Consider the following 27,042-nt stretch of genomic DNA (forward strand, 5'->3'; position numbering starts at 1 on the left):
TGGTGCCACAATAAGCTACAGTTTCCAGGATTCCCTAGCACTCAGCCAGGGCAGTTAAAGCGGTCTCACACTGGATTATTTCTGCAGTGTATTTTGGACCACAGATGTATAACCATGCAGCCTTTCACAGGGACAGGATGGTAGTGAGACACCCCATTTTAAAACAATTCATCTGAATGTCCAGATATGAAAAGGAGTGTATGCGGGGGAAATGAAAAACAGAAAGAACCAGAGATTGCAACAATTCCAAACAAAATCAAGTGAAAGTTCTCTAATTTAGCTACTTGCAGCTTCACTGCTTGCATAAGGTCTGGCATTTCATGCAGTGGTCCTAATAGAGAAGAAGCTGTAAGAGAGACCATCTTGGTCTCTTGTTTTGATGTTACTAGGAAAATTAAGACTGCAAGCATCTTCGCACATCTGTGAGAATCTCAGATCAATAAAAACCAAAGTCCTACCTGGAACTGATTGTTTTGTCCCATGCAATGATAAAAGTCAGTTTCTGATGGCACTGGTGTAACTAGTAATCAGGAAAACAAGAGCTAGACCCATCCTTTTACCAACACGAAACTCTAAAGGATTGTACAAAAGAGCTTTAAGTTTTTATTTTGAGGTGGGGGAGAACCAAGCTTCCTGGCAGAGTGCCAGTTTACTAGGTGTGCTGAGGGGCATTATTGAGCTTTATCTGGAGTTCAGTTTTGCCCCACCTGCAGATGAAAAAAATGTGCATGTAGCCGTGTCAGCTTGGCTATGTGCATGCGCCACCATTGACAGTAATGGGGCAGGGTGACACTCGACTCGGTTGATGGCTAGTTTGCCAATACAGCGGGCCCACTGTAATGAGACTTACTATACCTGGGCAGAATCTGAATTTGCATCCCCCCACCCCTAGTCATTATTTTCACATTTACATTCTCATAATGGATCATGGTTTTTCACATTTACTTTCTCATTAGATCACGGATGCGTAACCTCCAGGGGTTGAGGTTTACATTGGGTCTCCCTTAGGAGTTAAAGAACTGCATCCTCCATTTTACCTCCATTTGTCCCCATTTTTCCTAGGAGGTAGGGTTCTGAAACAAAGCTCAATGTGAAAATGGTCCACAGTGTTTTGGGATGGTCTCTAATTTTGGAATCACTTTTTAGGCTTAGAAGGCTTTCTGTCTGGGGTAAAATCTGAAGGTTAAGAATTCCAAGAATCTGGTTTAATGGCCCATATAGATTTTGGAGCTTCTACAGGCAATTTTTTTTTGGTGAGAAATCTTTTTGGACCCCCCTAAATTGTGGGGGGAACATGGGGATCTATGTGTGGTGTCACAAAAATAGCTTGGGGGCAGCCTCTAGACTGTACTTTGTGGATTCCATTGGAGATATTCTTAAATCTTTTGGCAAGGAAAAAGCCAAAGAAAAATATAAGACCCAGGAGTTCCTGGTGCCTTTACAATGGTTTATCAGATTGTACTTCGGTTCTTTCACAAGTGACATTATCTCTCATTCCCTCCTTAAGGGGGAGAAATTTCATGAAGATAAGGATGAGAGAGGTTTCTGTAGTAAAATAAAGCTATGGTTATATAAAGGCAAAGAAATATGTGGAAGAGGAAAACTGTGACAAAATAATCCGTGAGTGTACCAAAGAAATCAAAGCTAAATCAAAATGTTCATTACTTTTTGGGATACAGTTTTATTTACTTTTCATATTTGGTGAATATGCTATTAAAACACCATGTGTAGGTACAAAGGGGTGCTTCTTCAGAAGTAATTCAATTCACCAGGGTGAACTGGTTGATTTTACGGTTGGCATTTCTTCTGTTCTGTGAACTGCAAAGTTGTTCATTTGTAGCTATGTTGTTTTCTCAGAGCCAGGGCTGCTGTTTTTATTGTAGAAGACTTGTTTTTATTTACTTTTGTTTACAAGTCTTACCCAGTTGCTACATTTTACATGTGCATATTGCGAGTTTTACATAAAAAGGTTGCTGAAATATGAACTGCTCTCCCCCCCCCCCCCCGCTTTTTCCTTTTATTTTTCCCCCCTGGTGTAAGAATATATATCTGTTCTTTTTATGTTCCAACTGAAAAGGAATGGGAGAGTAGCTGCTTTCTCTTTGGCTCTCTGGATGCCATTGTAGCATTTCCTTTCTCTTCCCGAGGGAGAGAGTAATAAAAACACACTTTTTGTCAAATGGATTTTTTCAGTGTGACAAAAGGCATGCTTTTATGACCTTCTCTCACGGGAAGAGAATGGAAGTACTACGATGGCACGTGGACAGGCACAGAGAAAGCTGCTACTCTCCCATGCTGTTTCAACTTTTTTTTCCTCATAAGGCTCTTAAATCATTCTTTACTGAGGTAATTGTGAAGCACTCTGAATTCTTGAAATTACCAGTATAAATTCTCCTCTTTCTCCTTCTTTTTGCCATGGGACCAAAAAGTCACCTTTCAGCTTTTAGTGGTAAAATGTAGAACAAAAACAAAAACTGTTGGCATAGCCGTTCATACCTGCTTCCTTACACATCAGCTTCTTGAACGTGAGACATTTCATAGAACTACCAACATGGCTTACAATACATAAATACATTTCTTAAGCCAGCATTTTGATAAGGTATGACTGTAGGGATGTGACTATAAAATAGCCCAGAAACTGCTTCTTCTCAAAAGCAGACATCACAATTAATTCATACTGAGATGTTCATGAAATACAGAAAAGTTGTAAAGGGGTTTTCCTTAGTGGCCTTAGTTGTTGGCCATCATTTACTTTTCATTTGCATCTAAATATATTCAACCTTCTTTTAGCTACTGGCAAGAATTTTCTCACGATCTCTATGCAGAGCTTCCACAGTACTCTGTGTTTACTCCAGAATGTTGCTTATGTGTGCAAGAGAATTTTTGCTGTTCTGCTGTATCATCTGCCCCTGTTTTTCTACGTACTTCACTTTTGGGAGTATGTCCAATTTCTGACTTTACTGTTGCTAATAAGTTTCCCTAGCAGCAGCTCTGTCAAGTATGCATAACTCTTCAATTAGAGAACAGCCTTTGGGTTTTGTTGCTATTGAAAGTGATTCCTCTTCTACACTTAATCTCAGTTGTAATTCAGCAACCAATAGTAGTGTTCTGGAGCTTGGTTTGAATATTTACTTCTTTTGCTTTGGAGCAAGGGTAAGAACAGGGAGTCACCCCACAAAGCCACCTCTTTGTCCCTGGGGCCTTATAAACCCCTCTTAAGTCCCTTGGACCTTATAAACCCCACAGTTTTAAAAAGGGGGAAAGAATCAACTTTTTGGAGACAATATGCTGCCAACATTTCCTAAAGGCTATAGGGGCAATTTCATCATATGCTGGGGATCCCTCGGACATTTTAGGATCAAGAGAGGCATTTTCTTAACAAGGAAGTAAACCACAAGTCAAGCAGTGTGGTTAACTGCTTTCAGCCCCATGCTCCAAGTTTATAAATTGTGAATGTGGTGTGGATAGCTCTCCAAAGTTCCCTGGGGGGTTGACATTATTCCAGCCACTGGCAATTGACCACCCTTGCTTGGGAGTAATTAATCCCTGTTTAATTTAAACTGAGAGTTGGATCTCAACTTGAGTCAGTACAGTTAGTGCTTTGAAATCAGTAGGCTCAATTGTACGCAACTTGACTTAATGCTGTATTTTATATTAAAGTATCTACATCCAGCTTTTTCACAATTCAGAATTCAGGGTGGCTGTAGTATTAGGATGTGTTTGCATTATTAGGTCTTTGTTTTGCTAAATATAATGGTTTCAGCATAGATGTCCCTAAAACAGGATTTTTTAAAACTGTACATTTTAAAATCTCTAATAGTTTGGAGATTAACACTTGAGCATGTTCAATGTACACCAGGGATGGGAAACATACAGTTGTTTAGATGTTTTTGGAATACATATACCACCACCCTTTTGCATGGACTTTGACTGATGCAGGATGAGAGGTGTGTGGCCCTCCAGACGCATTCTAACATCTGGAGGCCCACACAGTCTGCATCCCTGATGTATATTATGATTCTTAACATAAGAAAAATAAAAGAATCCATCTTTTAAAACTGTCAAGCCTGAATGGAAATATAGAGTTAAAAAAAGTAATGATATCCTTATAAAGCTTTATGTGGAATGAATCTTCTTTGCTATGCTAATTAATTGTTGTATGTATGATTCGAAAGAAGCATGTTTAACATGTATATTAATAAAGTTCAAGGTTGTTGCTGTCAGAACTGTGTGTATATGTACTCACCAAGCCTAAGTAGGTACTGATTGTTCCAGTACACTTTTGATATATATTTATTAGTTTATCGTTAATATAAACATTATATGTATTTGATTACTGAAAAATAAATCTCACAGCATTCTAATTAGTACCTATACTAACTATTACAGCCTTTGTTTTTAAGATTGAATGTAATGGGGTGTGCTGTTCAGCCATAATCATTTTGCAGATATCTGTTGTTGAAGTGTCCCTTCATACTTAACATACCAGTAGGGCCACCAGTGATAATTTTGATTCATTAGCCATATTTTGATCTCTTAGCCAAATTGTATCGTGTTCCATCAGGTTCTTATATACTTCACACATTCTTTAATGATTTTATTTAAAATCAATTCAAAACCATCATTTTGAATTGTGTCCAGAAATGGACTGGTAGCCAGTGCAGCTTTTTCAATGGTGTGTGTGTGTGTGAGAGAGAGAGAGAAAGAGAGAGAGAGATATGATTCCTGTACCCAGCCCATATCAGCAGCCTGACCATATTTTGGACCAGCTGAAGTTTCCAAACATCCTTCCTTATATCCTTCCTTTCTCCCAAAATGGGATTCAAGGTGGTTTACAATAAATGTTCAGATAATATAAACTGTGAATTTGTAACCAAAGCTCATTATATTTATGCAAAGATTTCTATCACTATTATATATACCACAAATTAATATGTAATTGATTTGCCTATAAGAATTTGAATAAGTGTATTATGTATTATATAGATTAATAAAATTATTTAAAAATAAATTTAATAAGATCCAGATAAAACATTAATTACAAAAGTGAAAAGAATTAATTATCAGTATTATTAAAAGCATGATTAAGACAGCTAAAAATTCTTAAAATCATATTTAAAATATAGTTACAATAAAAGATTAAATAACACAATTCACTACTTACACACACGCTACAGCTCAAAAGTTAAAATTCAGGAGTTTCTGTAAATAAAAATGTGTTCAGGTGCCAACAGAAAGAGAGCAAGAGGGGTACAAAGGAGTTTCACAGTCTGGAAGGAGCCCCAGAGAAGACTCTCCCAAGTCTTCACCAACCACACCTGTGAAGGTGATAGGACTGAGAGAAAGCCCTTCCCTTCAGATCTTAAAGCATGGCACTGGCTTATATAAGGAGATACAGTATTTCAGATAATCCTGACCCAAGTCATGTAGAGCTTTAAAAGATCAAAACCAGCATTTTGAATTGTGTCCAGAAATGGACTGGTAGCCAATGCAGCTTTTTCAATGGTGTGTGTGTGTGTGTGTGTGAGAGAGAGAGAGAGAGAGAGAGAGAGAGATGATTCCTGTACCCAGCCCATATCAGCAGCCTGACTATATTTTGGACCAGCTGAAGTTTCCAAACAGTTTCCAAAGGCAGTCCCATGTAGAGTACATTACAGTAGTCCAAACAGGGTGTAATCAAGGCATGTGTCAGTGTAGCCAGATCTGACTTCTCAGGGAATAAGCACACAGCTTGCACACTAGTTTTAACTGTGGATATGCACTCCTGGCAGCAGCTGAAACTTGGGCATCCAGACTTGGATCAGAATCTAAGAGCATACCCAAGCTCTTAGACTGAGATTTTCTGGGATAGTGTAACTCCATCTAGTTGACCAGGAGCACCTCTATCCTGTCTGAAATAAGTTTCAAATTGTTCATCCTCATCCAGTCCATTACTGACAACAGACACTGTGTTAGTACAGAAACAGCTTCCTTGGAATTGGATGGAAAAAAGAGATGGGGTTGTGAGTCAACAACATATTGATGAAACTGAACCCCAAAACTCTGGATGCTGGTAGAAGCAGTATCATACATTAATGATAGGAGTTGAAGGCTTGTATTTTTTAAAGTTGTAAAGTTTTGCTTTTGGGTTGCAATTAAACACACTTAAAAAACGGAAGCTCCAGAAATCTTTCTTTTAATTATATGCAAGAATTCAGCAATTGACTTTATTGTTTATTACTGTCTCTCTACAATGTATCCCAGTTCACAATAAGTCTGAAATTTCAACCAGGGTGTTTGGTATCATCACAAACTGAAGATGGAATTACAACTTTAATTTAGGTAATTTAATTCAAGTGCCTTTCTTGCTGCTAGCATTCCTGGAAGTGGTGATGACAATAGTGGGTAGGCTACAAGTATTCATTTTGGAAAACTTGTAACAAATCATAAAGAGTCTAGTGGCACTTTAAATAATTTGTTGTTGTTAGCTGCCCTTGAGTTGGTTCGGACTCATGGTGACCCTGTGGATGAGACATCTCCAAGAATCCCTATCTTCCACTGCCTTGCTCAAATCCTGTAAGCCTTTGCCCATAACCCCCCTGAATGAGTCTATCTATCTGGTTTGTGGGCTTCCTCTCTTTCTTCTACCCTCTACTTTTCCTAGCATTATTTTCCCCCCAGTGATCCATGCCTTCTCATTATGTGGCCAAAGTACAATTGTCTCAACTTGATTGTCTTTGCTTCCAAGGAGAAGCCCTGTTCAAGAACCCATGTGTTTGTCTTCTTGGTTGTCCATGGTATCCTAAGTACTCTTTTCCAGCACTACATTTCAAATGAGTTGATTTTCTTTCTGTCTGCTTCCTTCACTGTCCAGATCTCACATCCATACGTGGTAATTGGGAACACATTGGCCTGGATGATTCTGACTTTAGTGCTCAGTTGGTATGCCTTTGCTCTTCAGTATCTTTTTCAGTACTTTCATAACTACTCTTCCCAGTCCTAGTCTTCTTCTTATTTCTTGACTGCAGTCTCTATTCTGGTCAATGTTTGATCCTAGATAAGGGAATTCTTTAACTATTTCAATTTCCTCATTGTCTAGATTGAATTTGTGTATTTTTTCTGTGGCCATTATTTTTGTTTTCTTTATGTTCAATATGAGTTGCACTTTGCACTTTCATCTTTGACCTTCCTTATTAACTGTTTCTATTCCTGAATGTCTTTTGCTAATACTATAGTGTTGTCCGCATCTCTTAGGTTGTTAATGCTGCTTCCTCCTATCTTAACTCCCCCCTTTTCTGATTCTAATTCTGCTTTTCTAATGATGTTTTCAGCATACAAATTAAACAAGTAGGGTGATAGGGTGTAGCCTTGCCTGACCTCTTTGCCTATTGTGCCTACTGTTTCCCCAAATTCTGTTCTGATGGTGGCCTATTGTCCTTGGTACAGATTCCTAATCAATACTATCAGATGTAGTGGTACCCCCATGTCTTTGATTGCATACCATAGCTTTTTGTGATCTGTACAATTAAATGCTTTGCTGTAGTCTATGAAACACATGCTGATTCTTTTTTGGAATTCTTTGGAGTGCTCCATTAGCCATTGCATGTTTGCAATGTGGTCCCTTTCCTATAGAATCATAGAGTTGAAAGAGAATGCAAGGGCCATCCAGTCCAACACCCTGCCATGCAGGAAATTCAAATCAAAGCATCCCCGACAGATGGCCATCCAGCCTCTGTATAAAGACCTCTAATGAAGGAGACTCCACTACACTCTGAGGCAGTTTGTTCCACTGTCAAACAGCCCTTACTGTCAGGAGGTTCCTCCTAATGTTGAGGTGGAATCTCTTTTCTTGTAGCTTGCATCCATTGCTCCAGATCCTAGTCTCTGGAGCAGCAGAAAACAAGCTTGCTACCTCCTCAATATGACATTCCTTCAAGTATTTAAACAGGGCTATCGTATCACCCCTTAACCTTCTCTTCTCTAGGCTAAACATCCTCAGCTCCCTAAGTCTTTCCTCATAGGGCATGGATTCCAGACCCTTCACCATTTTAGTCGCCCTCCTTTGGACATGCTCCAGTTTTTCAACATCCTTTTTAAATTGTGTTGCCCAGAACTGGACACAATATTCCAGGTGGGGCCTGACCAGAGCAGAATAGAGTGGCACTATTACTTACCTCAATCTAAATATTATACTTCTATTGATGCAGCCTAAAATCACGTTGGCCTTGTTAGCTGCCGCATCGCACTGCTGAATCATATTCAACTTGTGGTCTACTTGGACTCCTAGATCCCTTTCACACGTAGTTTCATTCAGCCAGGTGTCCCCCATCCTATATCTGTACATTTCATTTTTCTGCCCTAAGTGCAGTACCTTACATTTCTCTGTGTTGAAATTCATTTTGTTAGCCTTGGCCCAGCTTTCCAATCTATCAAAGTCATTTTGAATCTTGATCCTGTCCTCAGGGGTATTAGCTACTCCCCCTAGTTGCTGTCATCTGCAAATTTGATAAGTATGCCCCCAGTTCTGTCATCCAAGTCATTGATAAAGATGTTGAACAGCACTGGGCCCAGGACAGAGCCCTGTGAGACCCCACTGGACACTTCTCTCCAGGATGAAAAGGAGCCATTGTTGAGCACCCTTTGGGTTCAGCCAGTCAACCAGTTACAAATCCATCTAACAGTTATGTTGTCTACCTCACATTTCACTAGCTTGTTTGCAAGAATGTCATGGGGAACCCTGTCAAAAGCATTACTGAAATCAAGATATACTATACCCACAGCATTGCCTTCATCTAACAAGCTGGTAAATACACACACACACACACACACACACACACACACACACACACACCTTGGATCTGGGCCATCAGTCAATATTTGCAGTTGTCCGTATTATGTCTAAGTTTGCTTTTTAATTTTTTCTCAGTTGTTTTTGCAGAAAATATAGATGATTTGAGTGTTGGACTAGGATTCAAATTCTGGCTCAGACATGTAAAACTATTGGGCGACCTTGGGCGAGTCACATTCTCTCAACCTTAGAGGATGGCACTTGCAAACTCCCTCTGAAGAAACTTGCCAAGAAAACCCCATGATAGGTTTGCCTTAGGGTCGTCATAAGTCGGAAAAGAAGGCACACAACAACAAATAGGCTATCCTAATATTCTGAAGGCACCAGTCCTGTCTCATCTCAGAAACTAAATAGGCTAAGGATTGGTTAGTACTTGGAACAGACACTGCCAGGGAATACTAGGTGCCGTAAGCTATATTCAGTGAAAGGCAATGGCAGACTAACTCTGAGTAAATCTTGACAAGAAATTCATCATAGGATTGCTGTATCCTTGAAGGCACATTACAACAACAAAATATTCATAGTGATTTCCAGTCAAATTAAAAATATTAATGTTAGAACAGAAATTTTAGAACTACACAAAAAGAAATAAATAAAAAGAACCTTCTTTAGGACATAATTAGTTGTATTAATCATTAATCTTATGGTTACTTATCTGTACGTGAGCCCTGTTTGAAAACAGTAGGTCTTCTGAGTAGAACTGCACTAAATACCTGAGCCATATCACCAAAATAGGTTCAATATCTTGAATAGCTTCCTTAAAATCTGGAATAAAACCCAGATTTGATTCACCACTCCACTGACATGGAATCCTCCAGTTTTCTGAACTCAGATTTGGCGTATAATGAGCAAATTGACAGTTCCTAGGATATAATGAAGTTGCTTTTTTTGGATATTCTAAAACCAATCAACTGAATACAGAGGCCTATTCAGGGTTAATGTAAACATGGGTCAAAAGGCCCGTGCTCCCCCTGGCCTCACATTTTACTATATGGACGATGCAGGTCATTATCTCCAGGCTGGGATCAGCTTGTCTGGATGTTGATCTGGTGGTTCTGGACTGATCCTAGCTCAAAGAGGCCTTAATTCAGGTCAAACAGCCCCACTGTTTGGCACAGAGTTTTGTGAACTCTGCCGTGACAGCCGGCACATTGTGTGGCCCTGTGTACCTGCCTCTGCCATTGTGTCTTCACTGAAGACCCCTGTTATGGCCTGTGAGATCAGATGGGGGCACCTGACCACATAGGTGTAGCCAGGCACCCTGTTTCTGCACATACAGGCCATAATGGGGTCTAAAGTAAGGCAAGTATGGGTTGCATGGTGGTAGCTGGTCCATGGCGTGGAGGCTGTCCCTGTAAATACAGCCCGTGGTCATGCTGGCTTGGGGACTGACCTGGGCTATCCTGCCAGTCTGTGTAGGGCCTTAATGAATCCATAAGGTTTAGAACAGTTTCTGGATAATTGTTACTTTATTGAACTTCAAAGACTATTAAATTAAATTTTGAAACTGCAACTAAGCTTGAAACTATGATGCATTGAATGTCTTGCTGCCACCAAAACCAGCAACTGCATTATGTGTAGGATGAGCTACTCATATCTGACCGTATGACATTCTCCATTTCCTAAACCCTCCTCCATATAAATAGCTGGTGCTCATTTAATGTGATGAATAAATTCCACAGTATGCTATGGGACTTCAACAGAAACAATATCAGATTATGTGCCTTTAAATGTTTGAAAGTGACTATTGCCTTTGTGTTGTCAGTAGTGAATCAATCAATCATCATCATCGTCGTTGTTGTTGTTGTTGTTGTTCTTATTAAAATCTCTGAGTGTCTTCATTGTAAAAAACATTTGTGTGTTTTTCTGGCTTCTCTTGCTGATCAGGAAGTCTTGTGTATATGTAGATATAAAGTGGGATTTCCCCCTCCTTCATGGCTTTCTGATATAATCATATGATGCCTGTTGTGATCCCCTTCATTGCATGATTTCTGAGGTCTTGGAGGTGGGGTAAGTTCCTCCGTACCAATTTAATTGCCGGAAGTTGCATGTAGAATGATGCTGGGTTCCTTAGTGTTAGAGTTTAAGAAATTGCTAAAATATCTTAGAAAATTCTGCTAACTTTGGATGAAATAATGTATATTGTAGATGGAATCGTTACACATCTATTACTACCAGGACTTACTCCAGGTTAGATATATTGCCTTTTTTCAAAACAAACAAAGAAATGATAGAGTCTTATTAACTGAAAACACTCAAACCACTATGCCACACTGGCTCTCTGCAGTTGCTCATGGAATGGTAAAAAATATTTTCCAGGTTGCACATAACCCATTTGCTGAATTGTCATATTTGTATTCTTGTTGGCAGCTTTAGATAATTCAGTGGACCGTCCACTTTAATATAAAGTTTGCAGTACTTTACTATATCAAGACTGAGAAACACATTGCTTTCCTGTAGAAGTGGACTGTAGCTCTCAAGAGCCTTGACCTTTGGCCATACTGACTAGAGCTGAAGAGAGTTGCAGTCCAATAACACCTAGAGAGACATATGATCACCATTAACCAAGTACAAAATAAAACACTGAACACTTGAGTAGTTTTATTGTGATCAGTGCAGCCAATATAATATATCAGTTTGTTTTTTTTTTAATTTATTCCCTTATCTTGCAGGTGGGGAGTAAGAACCCATAATGGTTTTTCTCTACTATAATAGGTTGAAGGGTCAAGTGGAGTGGTATAAATACAATTGAAGATTACTTCTGACAACCCAAACAGGCTTTACCATTAGGCAGAGTAAGGCAGTCATCTCAGGCAGTGGATTTTTATTTTCATGAAAGACAGCAGTTGTGATTTCTGTTATTACTAAGTATTTTTATCATTTTTAATTGGATTCCGTTTTTTTAAACAAGTGATCAGTTTTAATATTGTAATATTTAATTCTATTTTAATGATCACTTTTTTGTATGTTTGTAATTGTACAGTACTGTGCTTTTAAATTGTTAGCTGCTTTGAGTCCCAATTTTGGGGGAAGAGTGGAATATAAATAAATATAATAATAATTTATTATTATTTACAGTACATTTGGAAATGTACTGTAAGATCATACAAACACTTCACACCTTTCTGGCAACAACATCACCACCAACAACAACAATTGTCAAAAAATGGGAAGTGTTTTATGATTGTATGCCTCATGGGGCATAATACCTGACTGTAGCTAGTTTATCCCTTGATTTGGGTAGGAAAAACCATTGGCTGCTCTGCCTTCAGCAGCAAAATGTCTTGAGCTGGCCATGAACCAACTTATCTCTTTTGTTTGTTTTCCAAATGCACTATAAACTCAAGCAGCAAGAAGAGGACCTTTTAGATGCTTGAAGCTCAGACTGTCAGGGGCATATCCAGAAAATTCCTGTCTTGCAAATATAACAACCATCATGTAGAGACTGAGAGACAGTGGATCTGCTGTAGCCTGTCATAGTTTAAGAGGAGTAGACTGTTTGGGAGAGATGTCCACCGCATGACTGACTGGGAGTGATCTGGTAGCAATGAGAGGATGTCATCCTGTTTGGATGGCTCTCTGTCTCATTATGTTTGAGTTGGCTGTGATGAATCTGCCTTGCAGGGGCTGGAAAGTGATCAGAATGGTCCACCTTCTCAGTTGTCTCAGATCTGCAATGGCCAAAGGATTCCTGAATGCTTTTGGAGGCTTTTCTAGTTGACATGGAAAATCATTGTGCTTTTATAGTTATGATCTTAATTGTAAATGTCATTTGCCACCCTTGGTTCTTGTGAACAAGGATAAAGTATAAATCAAATAAATAAAAGGATTGCCTCAGGTGTAGTCTGTGAACATGAAAAGTCATGTAATTGCAGTTTCATGTCACATAAAAATGACTTATGGCATAATTTGTGTTTTCAAAATACACAAACAGCTCAGCAAGAGAGCATGATACAGTAAGCTAGTTCTAGGAGACAAGGGTGAAGTGTTAGGGTTGAAGATGGAGGTGGCTGAGATTCCTCTTTAATGAGATGGCACTTACATATTGCTTTGAATAATGTATATTGTTTGCTTATGTTCTTCCATATACATGTGCTGTTTCACACCAAGAGGTAGCAGTAATTGGGAGCTACTGTAGTCTTGTATAACAAGATATAACATGTAGTTTAAATGGAATGCATTGTTAAAAAAAGAACTTTGAACCTTAAACTAGCTTGGGAGTATAAAGCCAAGTTTGACAGAGCAACTTCTTTTTCAGGTTTGCTTTCTGAATTATTTTCTGATATACATAGCAGTTGAATGTCCATATTGATTTCAGTTATGGTGTGTTCCCCATGTAAGCTTCTGTGGAAAGGCTAGCAAAATTCTTTTCCTGAGTACTAACTATGAATGCTCTGGATGGTATCCAGGCCATTATTTTTCAAATGCTCAGAGGTGTGGTAAATTGCATTTATGGACTATGAGCCTATATTCAGAAGACAGTTAGTGATGTAGAACACAGTAAGCCTCTCCACCATTTCTCTTTGTACATCCAGGCCAAACACATAAGAATCTTGCAATCAGGTCAAATGCTTAATAGGCCTTCATTGGTGTGTGTGTGTGTGTGTGTGTTGAACCAAAAGCAGTAGCCAAGGTTTTTTTTTTTTTATGGGCAGGTACCCCAGGCAGGGGATTAATTACATGTTTTTTAAAAATTGCCATCCTGTCTAATATTCTAGACCTTTTCTGCAAAGGATGAATTATGTCCAGCTGATCCTGCATGTGATTTTATCAAAAATTTGTTGTTCCAAATGAGATAGGCCAGGCAAGAATCATAGATGCCTAAACTATAGAGCTGACAATTATCCCCTCCTTCCCTTAGTTTTATTTGAAGCCCTCACAAAGAGAGTATGTCTTGCTTTTTAAAAATATTCCAGTATAACTGATGTGTCTATTTGCTTTGAACTTATTTTAGTCTTTGGATTTAGCCTTTGATCATGTAATAAAATTCAAGGTTAAAGAGAGGTTAGGATTTTAAATCTGGGATACAACCCAAGTATTTGGGTTTTCCCCCCAAACACTGTTCCTGAAAGAATGCAGATCACAATTCACTTTTGTTAAATTTATTTAACTGGTTTTTCAGCTGCAACTAAACTGATATGTTACAGAACACCAAATGTACAGATTTTATGGAGTGCTTGCATTGGGGTAGCAACTTTCATCTCCCTGCCAAACTTCTAGTCTCAGTATGGCAACATGTATTGTGGTCCTGTGTTGATGTTGCAGATTTGCCATGCTAGGGTACTTCTGCTTATTTGGGATGCAGAAAGGTATCCTGCTGCCTGAGGGTAGAAGACAAGTGTCCCCAGGCATTATTTGGGAACTGATGACACTCCACACTTCATTTACATGTGCAGCACTATGCATACAACCCCCAGTTGCCATAGGAAGAACTGGCAATGGCACCCCACTCTCAACACTGGATGAAGACGGGAAAAGGAGGAAGAGGAAAAGATGACGGTGATGGTGGTAGCACCTCTGCTTGCTGCCAGATGAAAAAAAAAAGGGGGGGGGGTTAAGGTAGAGAAGAAGGTGGTAGCAGTGATGATAAGGATAAAACTCCTGCACACAGCAGAGGGAGAGGAGACTTCCAAGGGTGGCTCTGAAACAATTCCCAAATGTCTGGTCCGGAGTGATTCTTAGAGTCAAGTCCCTGTGGGGTAAAAACTGGCCTGTGCTACAGCAGCTCACTAGAGCATCGTAGTTACAATAGTAATGGGGGAGTGTCAAATATGCTATCCCAGCATGCTCCCGCTATACGATTATCTCACTGGCCCTTATCGCAGCCAGTACTGATGCTCACATCCATGCTGAAGGTGAAAAGTAGCATTTTATATTAAGGTGAGTTACATTTTGGAATAATTCCAAGAGTGAAAACGATGCTTAAAGTTAACAATTCATGTGAATTTTTCTTGGAAGAGAATGATAGGTGCCTGTTGTTCCCTGCTTACAGATATTTTTGTGGTTTTTAATAGCCTAGATAAATTTTTTTTAAAAAATCATTGAATTCTTGTCTAGAATACACACATTTTTTGCTGCATTTGCTGCACCAAAGTTAGAGTGAAAGCCCCAGTCAGATCTCTGAGGTTGGAAGAGAATACCATGAGTGATGTAGACTCAGTTATAAATGATGTAGACTTGTTGTCTCAAGGGATATGTTTTCAGTCTGACATCAGTTTCCAGGAACCAGTTTGTAGTCTCACCAGAGTTAAGGCAAATCTATTCAAATGCAGTTTTAAAAGAACAGCTGAATCCATCCTTTTCTGTACAGATATCAACTTCTTAAGAGAAAAAGTGAGGAAAATGTTTTTAAAATGTATAGGCAGCACCATAAGATGTTTGGGTTTCTTGAGTGTTGTGGTTACCTTACTTCAAGCCTGAAACATTTGGCGAACAAAATATAATCACATTTTGAAGAGGGAGTTGATTTGTGTGCCTTTTATGCTGAAGTCTTATACTTGCTTACCTGGGGGCTCAATGAACTCAGTAAGACTTCTTTTTCAGTAGACATGTAAAGGTTGTGCTGCTACTTGAATTTTTTGTTCAGCCACAAGGGACTGAAACAATTTTATAAAAAGGAAATGTGGGGGCTGATCATGCTTTTGATGCTCTTTGGCCCGGTTTCTGGTTTGAGCTGGATTTCAGGGGTAGTATTTATTTATTAGAAGTACAGTAGTTGTAACCTGCTCTTTAGCTGGAAAAAACTGGGAGATTATTATTTTTTAAGTGCGGGCCTTCAGGTTTTCAACCTTAAAAAAGAGGATCAAAGCAGGAATAAATGGGTGGGACAAGAAAATTCAGGCACCATTCTTAACCTGATTCAGGTCTTAAAATGATTAACTGCAGCGTGGATGTAATAAAGTTAACTGTTGTTGGTCATGTGTCTTAAACTACCGTATATATGTGACTATAAGTCGATCTCAGGTATAAGCCGAGGGCAGGTTAGGGGCCAAAATTATGGATTTTGATATGACCCGTGAAGAAGTCGAGAGTAAAATTTAGGAACATGTAACAAAGGATCTATGAAGCAAAGGAAAACAATGCTAAAGAATGGATGGATGAGAGAGTAGAAGGGGGTCAATGCTTCCAGGACAGATTACACTCTTCCCTTTCATCAGGGGATAGTTCTCTCTCTCTCTCTCTCTCTCTCTCTCTCTCTCTCTCTCTCTATATATATATATATATATATATATATGAATTAAAGTACAGTACTTACATTGACCCATGGATAAATAGAGAGAGAGAGAGACAGAGAAAGAGAGAGTTGATTTGGAAACTTGATTGGTCTCAATCAATGTCCCTAATATTAAGGGAACCTTAGATGAAGATGCAGGGTCAGCCTGAATTGTAAGAAATGTTTCAGTTGTAAATATTGCCATTTGCTGATAGAAATAGTTTAAACTGCCCTTGCAAAACTGAAAAAAGCAAAACACCAAGTACCTTATTTAATAACAATCCAATTATTGGCCCAAACCATCTATCAAAATGGATCCTTACCAGTTTTCTAATCTAGATTCCCCATAAAGTCAATTTGGCATAAACACATAGGTCCAACTGTAATTGACAAGACAACATTTGGACACAGTTCTGACTGCTGAAATTGTTGGCAAAACACTGCCCATTGTAAAATAAAATGAAAACCAAGTACTGTCCATTTGAATAGAAGTGCCAGAAATGAAGACTTCAGTGCTTACCCTAGTGGATTACTTACTTAAGTGGCTATGTCTAAAAATTAATACAAGATAACAGATGTGCTTGATGGTATGTAGAAAGATCTGGAAGGCAAAACCATCCCTCTCTGATTGGAATTTGCACCCTTTTCATTGAAATCTAAATCTCCTCAATAATGCAATTAATTTCTGAATATAAATGAAGTTTGCATTTCTAAAAGAAATGTTATAGTGAGTAACAGTGCTGGTAAGTCCTCTGTACTAGATTCACACTACCACACATTCATTCACCAATAAAGTTTTTTATGCACTTTGAGGAGTAGAGGAAACTTTTGGAGCATATTTGTTTTTTTTTTGTTTGTTTTTTTACTAATCTATGGCCCATTCCACACGGGCCTTTGCGGCGCTCCCGTCACATGCTAGGGGTTGGCCGAGGACCTAGTGTCCATACTGGCCTCACTCCTAGCACGTGAAGGGGGCGTAAAAATGGCCGCGCCCTATACACACGGGTGCAGCCATTTTTACGTGCCAGATGTTTAGCGTCCGCACGTAGCGTCGCAAAAATGACGCGTCGAGTGCGCCATTGGCACCTCGTCGCATCATTTCCGCGATGCAAGAAGAAGTGCCATTTTGGTGCTTCTTTTTAGCTGCGCCGGGAAGCCTCGTGGTTTGGCTCCTGGGGCTTCTCGGTGCAGCTAATGATGGCGCAGGCAGAGCACCGCTTTTCGGCGCTCTGTAACGCGCCTGTGTAAGGATAAAAGGAATCTGAATATGAAGTGGAAGGCATCGAGTACCAGAAAAATAACATGATGTAAAACAAAGAAATGTGCAGTGAAACAAAGAAAATACTATGAGTGCAAGTGTACAGATACAGGTTTGTAAATGGCCTGTATAGGTGGATATAATATATCCAGCATTCATAAATGAAGACTGCAGTGTGTGTGATCAAGTAACTTAAGAGTGTAGTCAAGATAATAATAATAAATAAAATTTTTATTTTTATACCGCCCTTCCCATGATCAGGGCGGTGTACAACATAAAACCAGTACAGTACAATAAAAACAGTAAAAATAACCACAATAGACATTAAAATTACATTAAAAACCAATTTCTGGCCAGCCGACCACTGCTGCCAGAGGAGGAAGCAAACCAGGACCAGCGTCCGGGAATGCTAATAAAAATAAGAAGGTTTTGAGCTCCTTCTTAAACTGGGCCAGGGAGGTGGCCGAGCGGAGCTCTATGGGCAGCGTATTCCAGAGGGTTGGGGCGGAGATGGAAAAGGTCCTCCTTGAGGTGGAGGCTAAGCTTGCCCCCGGGACCCTCAATAGCTGCTGCCCAGATGTTCTGAGTGTGCGGGGCGGATTGAATGGAGAGAGGCGGTCCTTAAGGTATCCTGGGCCCAAGCCATTTAGGGCTTTATAGGTAATGACCAACACCTTGTATTGCGCCCGGAAGCGTATAGGCAACCAGTGCAGACTTTTGAGCACAGGTGTTATATGGCTGGTTCTGGGTATGCCAGTAACCAGCCTGGCTGCCATATTCTGCACCAATTGTAGCTTCCGGGTTTGGTTGCCCCATGTAGAGTGCATTGCAGAAGTCCAAACGAGAGGTTACCAGAGCATGTACCACCGTTTCAAGGTCCCTCTGGCCCAGGTAGGGGACGCAGCTGGCGAATCAGCCGAAGCTGATAAGAGGTGCTCCTGACTGTCGCATCCACCTGAGATGTAAGGTGGAGCGACGAGTCAAGGAGCACCCCCAGACTGCATACTGAGTCCTTCACGGGAAGCGTGATCCCGTTCAGGACAGGTGGAACCACTGCCTTCCCTGGGCCAGGGGAACCTATCACGAGCACCTCCGTTTTCTCTGGATTCAGACTGAGTCGGTTTTTCCTCATCCAGTCCATTACTGACTCCAGACAGGCCACGAGAGGAGAGATGCCATCCCCGGTCACTGAATCAGTCGGAGACATAGAGAAGACTATTTGGGTGTCATCAGCGTACTGATAACCCCGCGCCCCATGTCTCCGGATGATCTCTCCCAGCGGTTTCATGTAAATGTTAAATAGCATGGGAGACAGAATGGCTCCTTGAGGGACCCCAGTTGTGAGGGCCCTCTTATCGGAGCAAACGTCTCCCAGCTGCACCATCTGGAACCTCCCAGAGAGGTAGTACCGGAACCACTGGAGCGCAGTGCCCCCGATTCCCACCCCTGCCAGGCGCTCCAGAAGGATACCATGGTCTATGGTATCGAAAGCCGCTGAGATGTCCAAGAGCACCAACAGGGACACGCTTCCCCTGTCAATGCCCAGACGGAGATCATCGACCAAGGCGACCATGGCCGTCTCAACCCCGTAACCCGTTCGGAAGCCAGTTTGAAATGGGTCCAGATAATCCGTTTCATCCAAGACTGCCTGAAGCTGGATCGCAACCGCCCTCTCGATCACCTTCCCCAAAAATGGCAGCAGCGAGACTGGCCGATAATTGTTATGTACCAGGGGGTCGAGGGAGGGCTTTTTTAATATAGGTTTTACAATGGCCAATTTTAATTCTGATGGAAATTGCCCATCCCTCAAAGATGTATTAATGATCCGGCGTAACAGTAAAGTTACCGCCGGTCCCCCCTGGGCCGCTAGCCACGAGGGACAGGGATCGAGAGAGCAGGTCGTCTTCCGAACACTTCCGAGGATCTTGTCCACATCATCGGTACTGACCAACTCAAACTGATCCAGTTTAATGGAGTCCACGGAGGCTCTGGATACCTCTACACTAGGTTCTGCTTGAATGTCGGCGTCAAGACCTTCGCTTATCCGAGAGGTTTTATCCGCGAAGAAGTCGTTAAATTGGTCACAGCAGGCCTTAGAAGGTTCAAGGATCTGGTTCAGGGCAGGAGGGAGCCGAGTTAGCTCCCTAACCACCCTGAACAACTCTGCTGGACGCGACTCCGCGGACGCGACACGAGCAGCATAGAACGAATTCTTAGCTGCTTGTATCGCCTCTCCGTAGTCCTTTAACCGTTGGTCTAGGAGAGCCTTGTCGTCTAAGCAAAGGTGTTTCCGCCAACGGCACTCTAGCCGTCGCAGTTTCCGCTTCCTCGCCCGGAGATCTTCCGTATACCAGGGCTTACGTTTGGAAGCGGGCTTGAGAGGGCGCTTAGGAGCGACACTGTGTATAGCCCTTGAGAGACCGGTATTCCAGATACCGGTGAGGGCATCAACAGATGGCAAACATTCCTAATGAGAACAGAGGCACTAAGAGAATCTGCAGCAGTTTGCCTTTGCCTGAGCCTACAGGAAAGGTGGATGTCCTGCCCTATGCTTCCCTTTCTCTTCTGTGAGTTGAGTGCAAGTTGCATTTTGAACTAAGTTGGAAGCAATAATAATAATAACAACAACAACAATAAATAAAATATTTATTTATATCCCGCTTCTTCCGTTTGGGGATCGAGGCAGGTAACAACAGAATTTATATGATGCATAATATAAAAACAATAAAACCCACAAAACCCTGACCCAACTCTCCCTCCCAAACTATAAAATTAACATTAAACATGATTAAAATATATAACAATACAACACTACAAGATTATTCTTCAATCCGCGAGTGACGAGGAGATATAGTGGGAAGGACGAATAGAATCGGTTCTGGGTAGTTATCGCTCAGGGAAGGCTTGCTGGAAGAGAAAGGTTTTATCGCTTTTTAAAAAGCCTTCAATGAGGATAATTGGCGAATCTCTTCCAGCAGGTCATTCCAAACTTTAGGCCGTAGCAGAAAAAGACCTCCGGGAGGTCACCGCCAGTCTGGTCTTTTTTGGATGTAAAAAAATTTTCCCGGATGAACGGAGTGTATGGAAGGATTATATGGGAGGAGGCGTTCCTTTAAGTAGACTGGACCCAGGCCATGTAGGGCTTTGTAGGTAATAACCAACACCTTGTACTGAGCCCGAAAGCTAATAGGCATCCAGTGTAATGACTTTAGAATAGGTGTAATTTGCTCAAACCTAGATTTTCCGGTGACCAGTCTGGCTGCCATGTTTTGTATCAATTGAAGCTTCCGGACATGGCACAAGGGTTGTCCCATGTAGAGCGCATTACAGAAATCAAGACGAGAGGTTACCAGGGCATGTACAACCGTTTCTAGGTCCCGCTGCTCCAGGTAAGGGTGCAACTGGCGTATCAGCTGAAGCTGATAACAGGGGCTCCTGGCTGTTGCGTCAATCTGAGAGGACAGATGAAGCGACGAATCCAGGAGCACCCCCAAGCCAAGGAGGAGAATGGGAGAAGATGAGAGAAACAGACGCATTTGCAAAACATCTGAGAATGTGAGACAGCAGATTAAATGGGACTGTTACTGCCAAATCACAACAGTTGGAAGGTAGGGATATAACTTAGTGGAAAGAAGCAATGGGGTTCTCTGTATGGGCCATATGGCCCAGTTCTCCCTAGCCTCACATTGTCTAGTTTAGATTATGCAGCCTGAACCCCCCAGTGGGATTTGGCCTGCTGCTGCCAGTACAAACACAGATCCAGAGGATCCAGTCTGATCCTGGGATAAATAACCTTTATCCCAGGGTAAAATAGCCTTTAAAGGTAAAGGCGGTCCAGTGACAGGAATATCTAGATACTGACTGTAGGGGGCAGTGCTAATCTCAGTTGCTAAGCCAAAGAGCCAGCGTTCTCCAAGAACTACTCTGGTGGTCATGTGTCCAACATGACTGCCCCGAACGTTGTTACTTTCCCACCAAAGTGGTACCTATTTATCTACTTGCATTTGCATGCTTTCCAACTGCTAGATTGCCACCCCCCTCCACAAAGTTGTTTCCTTCTCTCTCAATTTTGAAATGGTGGAGGGGGGGATCATGGATAGGATTTTTTTTCACCTTCATTCTGGTAAATGTTTTACTGCAGAAATGTCACATGAATTTCTCACCCACCGATTCACTGAAAGGGCATGTAAAGAAAGTAGAGCCTGGGCTGATGCTAAGCTAATTTTCTTTGAAGTTGTCATGCAAATGATGGTGAATGCAGCAGAGGGGTTGAGCATGAGGATGATTTCATATGCCACTAGACTGGGCAACAAAAATATTGTAACTGATTTGATTTACTTACTACTGACTACAGCATCCATTTTGCTTATTTCAATTATTGTTTGTCCTGGTTTCTCTGTAGTTATTACTATTCTCTCTGTTTTCTTATTCTGTTCAATCAGCAGTTGATCTCAAGTTCATCTTCAAATAATTTAACAGCTAGGATAGAAGACAGCATATATTTTAAAAAAATCTGTAGGTTACAGTGGTAATAAAAAAGCTCTACCCACAAAAATGACCACCTACTCTTCTTTCTGTTTGCAAAACCAGCTTACTTCAAGTTGTCAGCAGCATGTTACAGACAGCTCAGGGATTTCCCCACCGACCACTTTAAGTGATATTTCCCTTCTAAATATTTCCTGTTTTGTTTTTAATTGTAGCATCCTGGAGAACAGTGAAAGACTTTTAATGCACAGACTTCAGGTAAAAAGTGCTGCAGCAACAAGGAGGGAGAGAAAACCTTACCATTGCACCTTGGAACACTCCTATCATTTGAAGTAAGTAATGGGAAACAATTTGGATATAATGGAGATTACAGTTAATTTGCATTTTGATTTGGTTTTTTTGTAAAGTTGTGCATTCATATTTCTCTCTTGTGCAGGGAGAGAGATTATGGGTAGTGTTAGAATAGATGTGATAGTTGCAGGTCTCTCAGTGTTAAACTTGGAGTTTCCCCAGTTATCTAGGAAGAGGATATGAGGAAGAGGCTCTGTTCTCATAAAAACAGAGGTACAGGTCGAGCAACCATAGGATCATATCTGCCTGTGTATATCAGTAGTAACTGAGGAGGACTCCAAATTTTGGGTGAATAAAATACGTTTTTTAAAAAAATTAGAAATATGCAAGACTGCAACCAAACATACAGTAGTAATTCAAACAGACACAACATTCAGTGCTAATGAAAATAAAGGTATGGAAACTGCATAGTGGAGGCTTAGAGGTGCAAAGGGGTGATAATTATCTATCTTGGAGAGGTGACCACAGAAAGTGGGATGTGGCCCAGATTGGGGTGTGAGGGGCACACTGCACTCCCTATGCTCTACTGTGTTATCAGAGGGGCTAGATTTTGAGACTGGTATTTATATACCTAACCTCAGGAAATGTGCTGTCTTCTGATGTAACAAAAATTTGATGGTTTTTCCACGGAATTGAAAATGGGACTCCAGAATGGCTGATTGCTTTAACTTCAGTTACAAAACAGAGATTGAATTTAGGACAACCTCAGGAAAGGAGGATAGGGAAGATGCCTGGAAACATGGTAGGGAAGTCAGGAAGAGGTCAGGTCAATTTTTTTGATTAAAATTTCTAAACTTATACATGAGTATAAACAATATTCCACTGAATGTATCCTATTGTGCGCTACAGCAGCTAAACCTGCAACTGAGGCTAAGAAGTTTATCGCACCGGTCTTCAGGGCCGTTCTTAGCATGGTCCGGCAGGAAACAGAATGAGTGGGGGACGGATTTTACCGCACACTCCAGTCTCTCACTCATTCCGTTCCCCCTCTCTTCTGTTCCCATTCCGTTCCAGAGGGAACGCTTTTTGAGAACTGTTCTGAACAGTTTTCAAAAATTCTCCCCTCTGGAACGGATTGAGAACGGAAGAGAGGGGGAACGGAACAAATGAGGGACTGGTGTGTGCAGTAAAATCCGTCCCCCACTCGTTCCGTACTCGTTCCTGCTCCTTCCGTTCCGTTCTCAGAACGGACCAAGAGGAACAGTGCGATAAAGTCCTAAGTGTGTATAAAGGAAACAGTATCACATTTTCTCCATCTTTATTGCTGTCTCTGCTTTACTCTTCCTCTGTTATTTTTGTTCGTTCAGTTTTAGAGTGTAAGTCCTTCAGGCTAGATATTTGTCCTGTCATACACTGTAAAGTGCCAGGTACACTGATGACACTGTATCATTAATGGATTAAATTATAATTTGCTAAAAATTGCACAACTTTGTCAAAGATGCAGTATGTACACAAACCTACATAGTTCTCTCTCTCTCTCTCTGTGTGTGTGTGTGTGTATGTGTCTCTGTGTTTAAACATTGTTGGTATCTGGGTTGGACTACTTAGAAACAAATCCAAAAAGCTTAGTAGTGGAATTCCTATATTTTAACCAAAATGTTACTAAATAGTAAAAAAAATAAAAATAAAAATAAAAATAAAAAAAAAAAACAACTTTTCAGAACACTTCTTCAAAAGAAAGGATAAGCAAAACACCTATGTGGGTTGGGACTGGGGGCTGGATGCTAAGGGAAAGAGAGATTTAATAATAATGCACAATATTGTCATATAGATACTCCAGACCTTTGCAGTCAGAAGTTTCATGCCTATAATATGAAACCTCTGATTCAGAAGCGCTGACGTGTCTAATTGGATACAATATAAGAATTGCTTTTCTGGCTCCGATCTCTGGTAAGCCTTTTTTTGTAACCTGGTTGCTGACAACTTAGACCTTTGTGTAACTGTTTGGAGGAGAACACCTAAAGGGTACTTGGCTTCGCAGTGCAAGTGTTAAGAATTCTGAGATTTCAATGAAAATTGATGGATTTAAATTGTATGTTGTTCTCCAGTGGTGTTGCCATTGTAATCGTTTTATTGCAATATCAACATTCTTTCAGAACTTAGAGTGCTCATTGTTAGGTTTTATAATTTGGCTGGTGTAGTGCTATTCATGACAGAGGTTTTAACTGACATGATTAAAACAAAACAGAGTCCCTTTTCTGCACCGTGGCTCTGAATGACACTGGAATATATGAATAGTACCATAATTAGCAGCTGCATGACTCACACTACTTACACTACATTGTGCTATTTTTGTTTTGTAATTAAAAACAAAAAAGGCAACACCATATGAATTGTAATGAAAGGCATCACCCTTTTCACCCTGCTTTTCATTTTCCAGCCTTTTACTTTTTTGCATTGTAAAAATTGGGGACCTCTGCAGAGGGATGGTCCCATTATTTCCACAGATCAGTCACTCTTCATCGAGTCCCCAACATCCTTCCCAGCCAGCAAGGTAGTATAAGTTATACTTATATATTCATTAAAATATTTATGTCTAAAGATCTCACTTAGCTCTCACCTTTTCTTTTAGACCTGGTAAAGGAAAAGATTGGGTAACTAAACATAACTGATGTCTCTTTTGCAGACCTTGAAGCTCTGTTTCTAGTGACTCTACCACTCCACAAGCCCCACAGGGTATCAGCTGCCATTGTATCTCTTTAGTATGTGCTCTGAGGGGGTGAGACACTTGTAACTTGCAGTCTTGTACCAATCAGAAGACCCATTTAGAGAGTTGTTGGGTGGACACTTGCTGACCATGCCTTCAACCACTATAGGAGATAAATAATCTATGCTTCACATAGGCCCTTTCCAGATGGGCCTTTTAGTATGTATTGTGTACGTACTAGGGTTACCTGGGGGCATCTCTTTCAGATGCCCCCAACCCTAGTACATACACAGTACATACAAAATGGTGGCGCCCATTCTACATGGGCACTGCCATTAGGATGTCACGACCGCGCCGCCTCCAAACGGGGTGGTGCGGATGTGATGACCTGGCGCTCTTTCTGCAGCACAGGAAGGAGCTCCAAAATGGAGCTCCTTCCTTCATTTGTGTCGCTGGCGCAGCCTTTACACGGCTGCACCGGCGACACAAAAGAGAAAGGGGCCGAGCAGCCCCTTTCTCTTTTCCCCGCCGCTGTTGGGGTGTCCTTGGGGCTTGAAGCCCCAAGGACAACACTTTCCAGGCTGCGGGAAGCAGCCTTTTGCTGCTTCCCGCGGCCTGGAAAAGCAGCAGATCAGGGCCTCAGGGCTGCCGCTATGGCAGCTGAGGCCCCGATCTGTCGGGGAAAGGGGCGGGTACAGGCCAACCCAAAGGGTCAGTCTGTAAACCGCCATAGTTAGCTAAAATGTGTTGAACATCTAAGGAGTGGTGAGACTTCTCTAATGGCATTGATTAGAGAAGGGAGGTAAAACTATACCCTGACTGAGATGGAATTGAGACACCACCTCAGGTAGGAATGAAGCATCTGGATGCAGTACAACTTTCTCACGATAGAAAGAAAGAGATGGTTCATCACATCTAAGCACAGTGAGTTCTTCTGTTTACTTTGCAGACATGATGGCCACTAGGAAAACCATCTTTAATGTGAGGAGTGTTTCATCCACAGTTACAAGAGGTTCAAATGGCTTAAGAGAATAATTGTGACAATGCTAAGGAAAGGGACCAAGATGGCGTTGGTGTCTTAACAGGTGGTTATACATGATGTAAACTCTTTAAGAATCTCTTCACAGCAAGCTTCAAGACCAAAATTGTAGATGAAGATTATCTTGGCAGGTGTGCCACAATAACAGTCAGATATACTTTAATAGATGAAAATGCAAGTCTCTGGTCATGCGCAAGTAGTGTAACTCTGTGGTCAGTATAGGAGATAGAATTGTTCTGATCTGGAAGTGGCAAAAGAACAAAAGCTTTTCCACGTACAGTTGAATGGCTTCCTGTTAGATTCTTTGTGTGAAGCTGCCAGGATAGATGAGAAATGAGAGGAAGTAATGGTATTATCCTCTATGCAGTCATTTGGAGGTCTGGATGCAGAACCTGCCCATTGAAGTGGGACAGAAGATCTAGAAATGGGTGAAGCTTGTTGTGATTGTTCTCTGATAGATGACGGAGATATACAAACCAGGCTTGCCTGAGCCAATATGGTGTTATCACAATGACATTGGTTTTGTCCCTGCTGCGTTTCACTACTACCTTCCCTGGTAGAGGCAATGGTAGAAACATATATATCAAGCATCTTTTCAATTTCTGAAGAAATGCCTATCTAAGGATTCAAGACTGCCTGCTCTTAAGCAATACCAAGGACTTTTCTTGTTCACACACACACACACACACACACTTAGACTAGCACTGGAATACAAAAAATAAAACTGGAGAACCATTGAATTTTCTTTAATGATGTTGTCATATAGTGTATTCATATAATGTTATCAGTTCTTATTGTTTTACAGTAGTCAACTGATGTATCTCATCTGCAGCTGTTTGCTTTTTTCCTCCTTACTGATGGGATTCTCCCCTCCTATTTTTGGAGCAGGGGCTATATATGTTCATTACCATACTCTGGGTATATTTCGGATCATACTTTTGAGATTTTCCAGTTTGTTTATACTGTCTGCAAATGCTATACTGTATTACTGCTTTGTGTGCAATGGGCCCTTGGTATCTGCTGGAGTTTGGTTCCAGGACTCTCTATGGATAGCAAAATCCATGGATGTTCAAATCCCATTAAATACGATGACATAGAAAAATGGTGTCCCTTATATAAAATGGCAAAATTGGTCGTTGCTTTTTGGAATTTATATATATTTTAAAAATTCAATAATAATAATAATAATAATAATAATAATAATAATAATAATAATAATAAT

General features: G+C 40.8%; 1 protein-coding gene across 8 annotated transcripts in view; it reads left to right on the forward strand.

Annotated features, from left to right (window-relative positions):
- Positions 1 to 27,042, forward strand: part of ATXN1 (ataxin 1) — a 295,239-nt gene that overhangs the window by 53,179 nt on the left and 215,018 nt on the right. For all 8 annotated transcript variants that reach the window (XM_042465297.1, XM_042465290.1, XM_042465292.1 and 5 more), the window contains one exon: positions 21,999 to 22,115. The gene's annotated coding sequence lies outside the window, so the exon portion shown is untranslated. The remainder of the gene's footprint in view (positions 1 to 21,998; positions 22,116 to 27,042) is intronic.

Source organism: Sceloporus undulatus, chromosome 4, assembly GCF_019175285.1.
Source record: "Sceloporus undulatus isolate JIND9_A2432 ecotype Alabama chromosome 4, SceUnd_v1.1, whole genome shotgun sequence".
In the NCBI taxonomy this organism is placed as follows: domain Eukaryota; kingdom Metazoa; phylum Chordata; class Lepidosauria; order Squamata; family Phrynosomatidae; genus Sceloporus; species Sceloporus undulatus.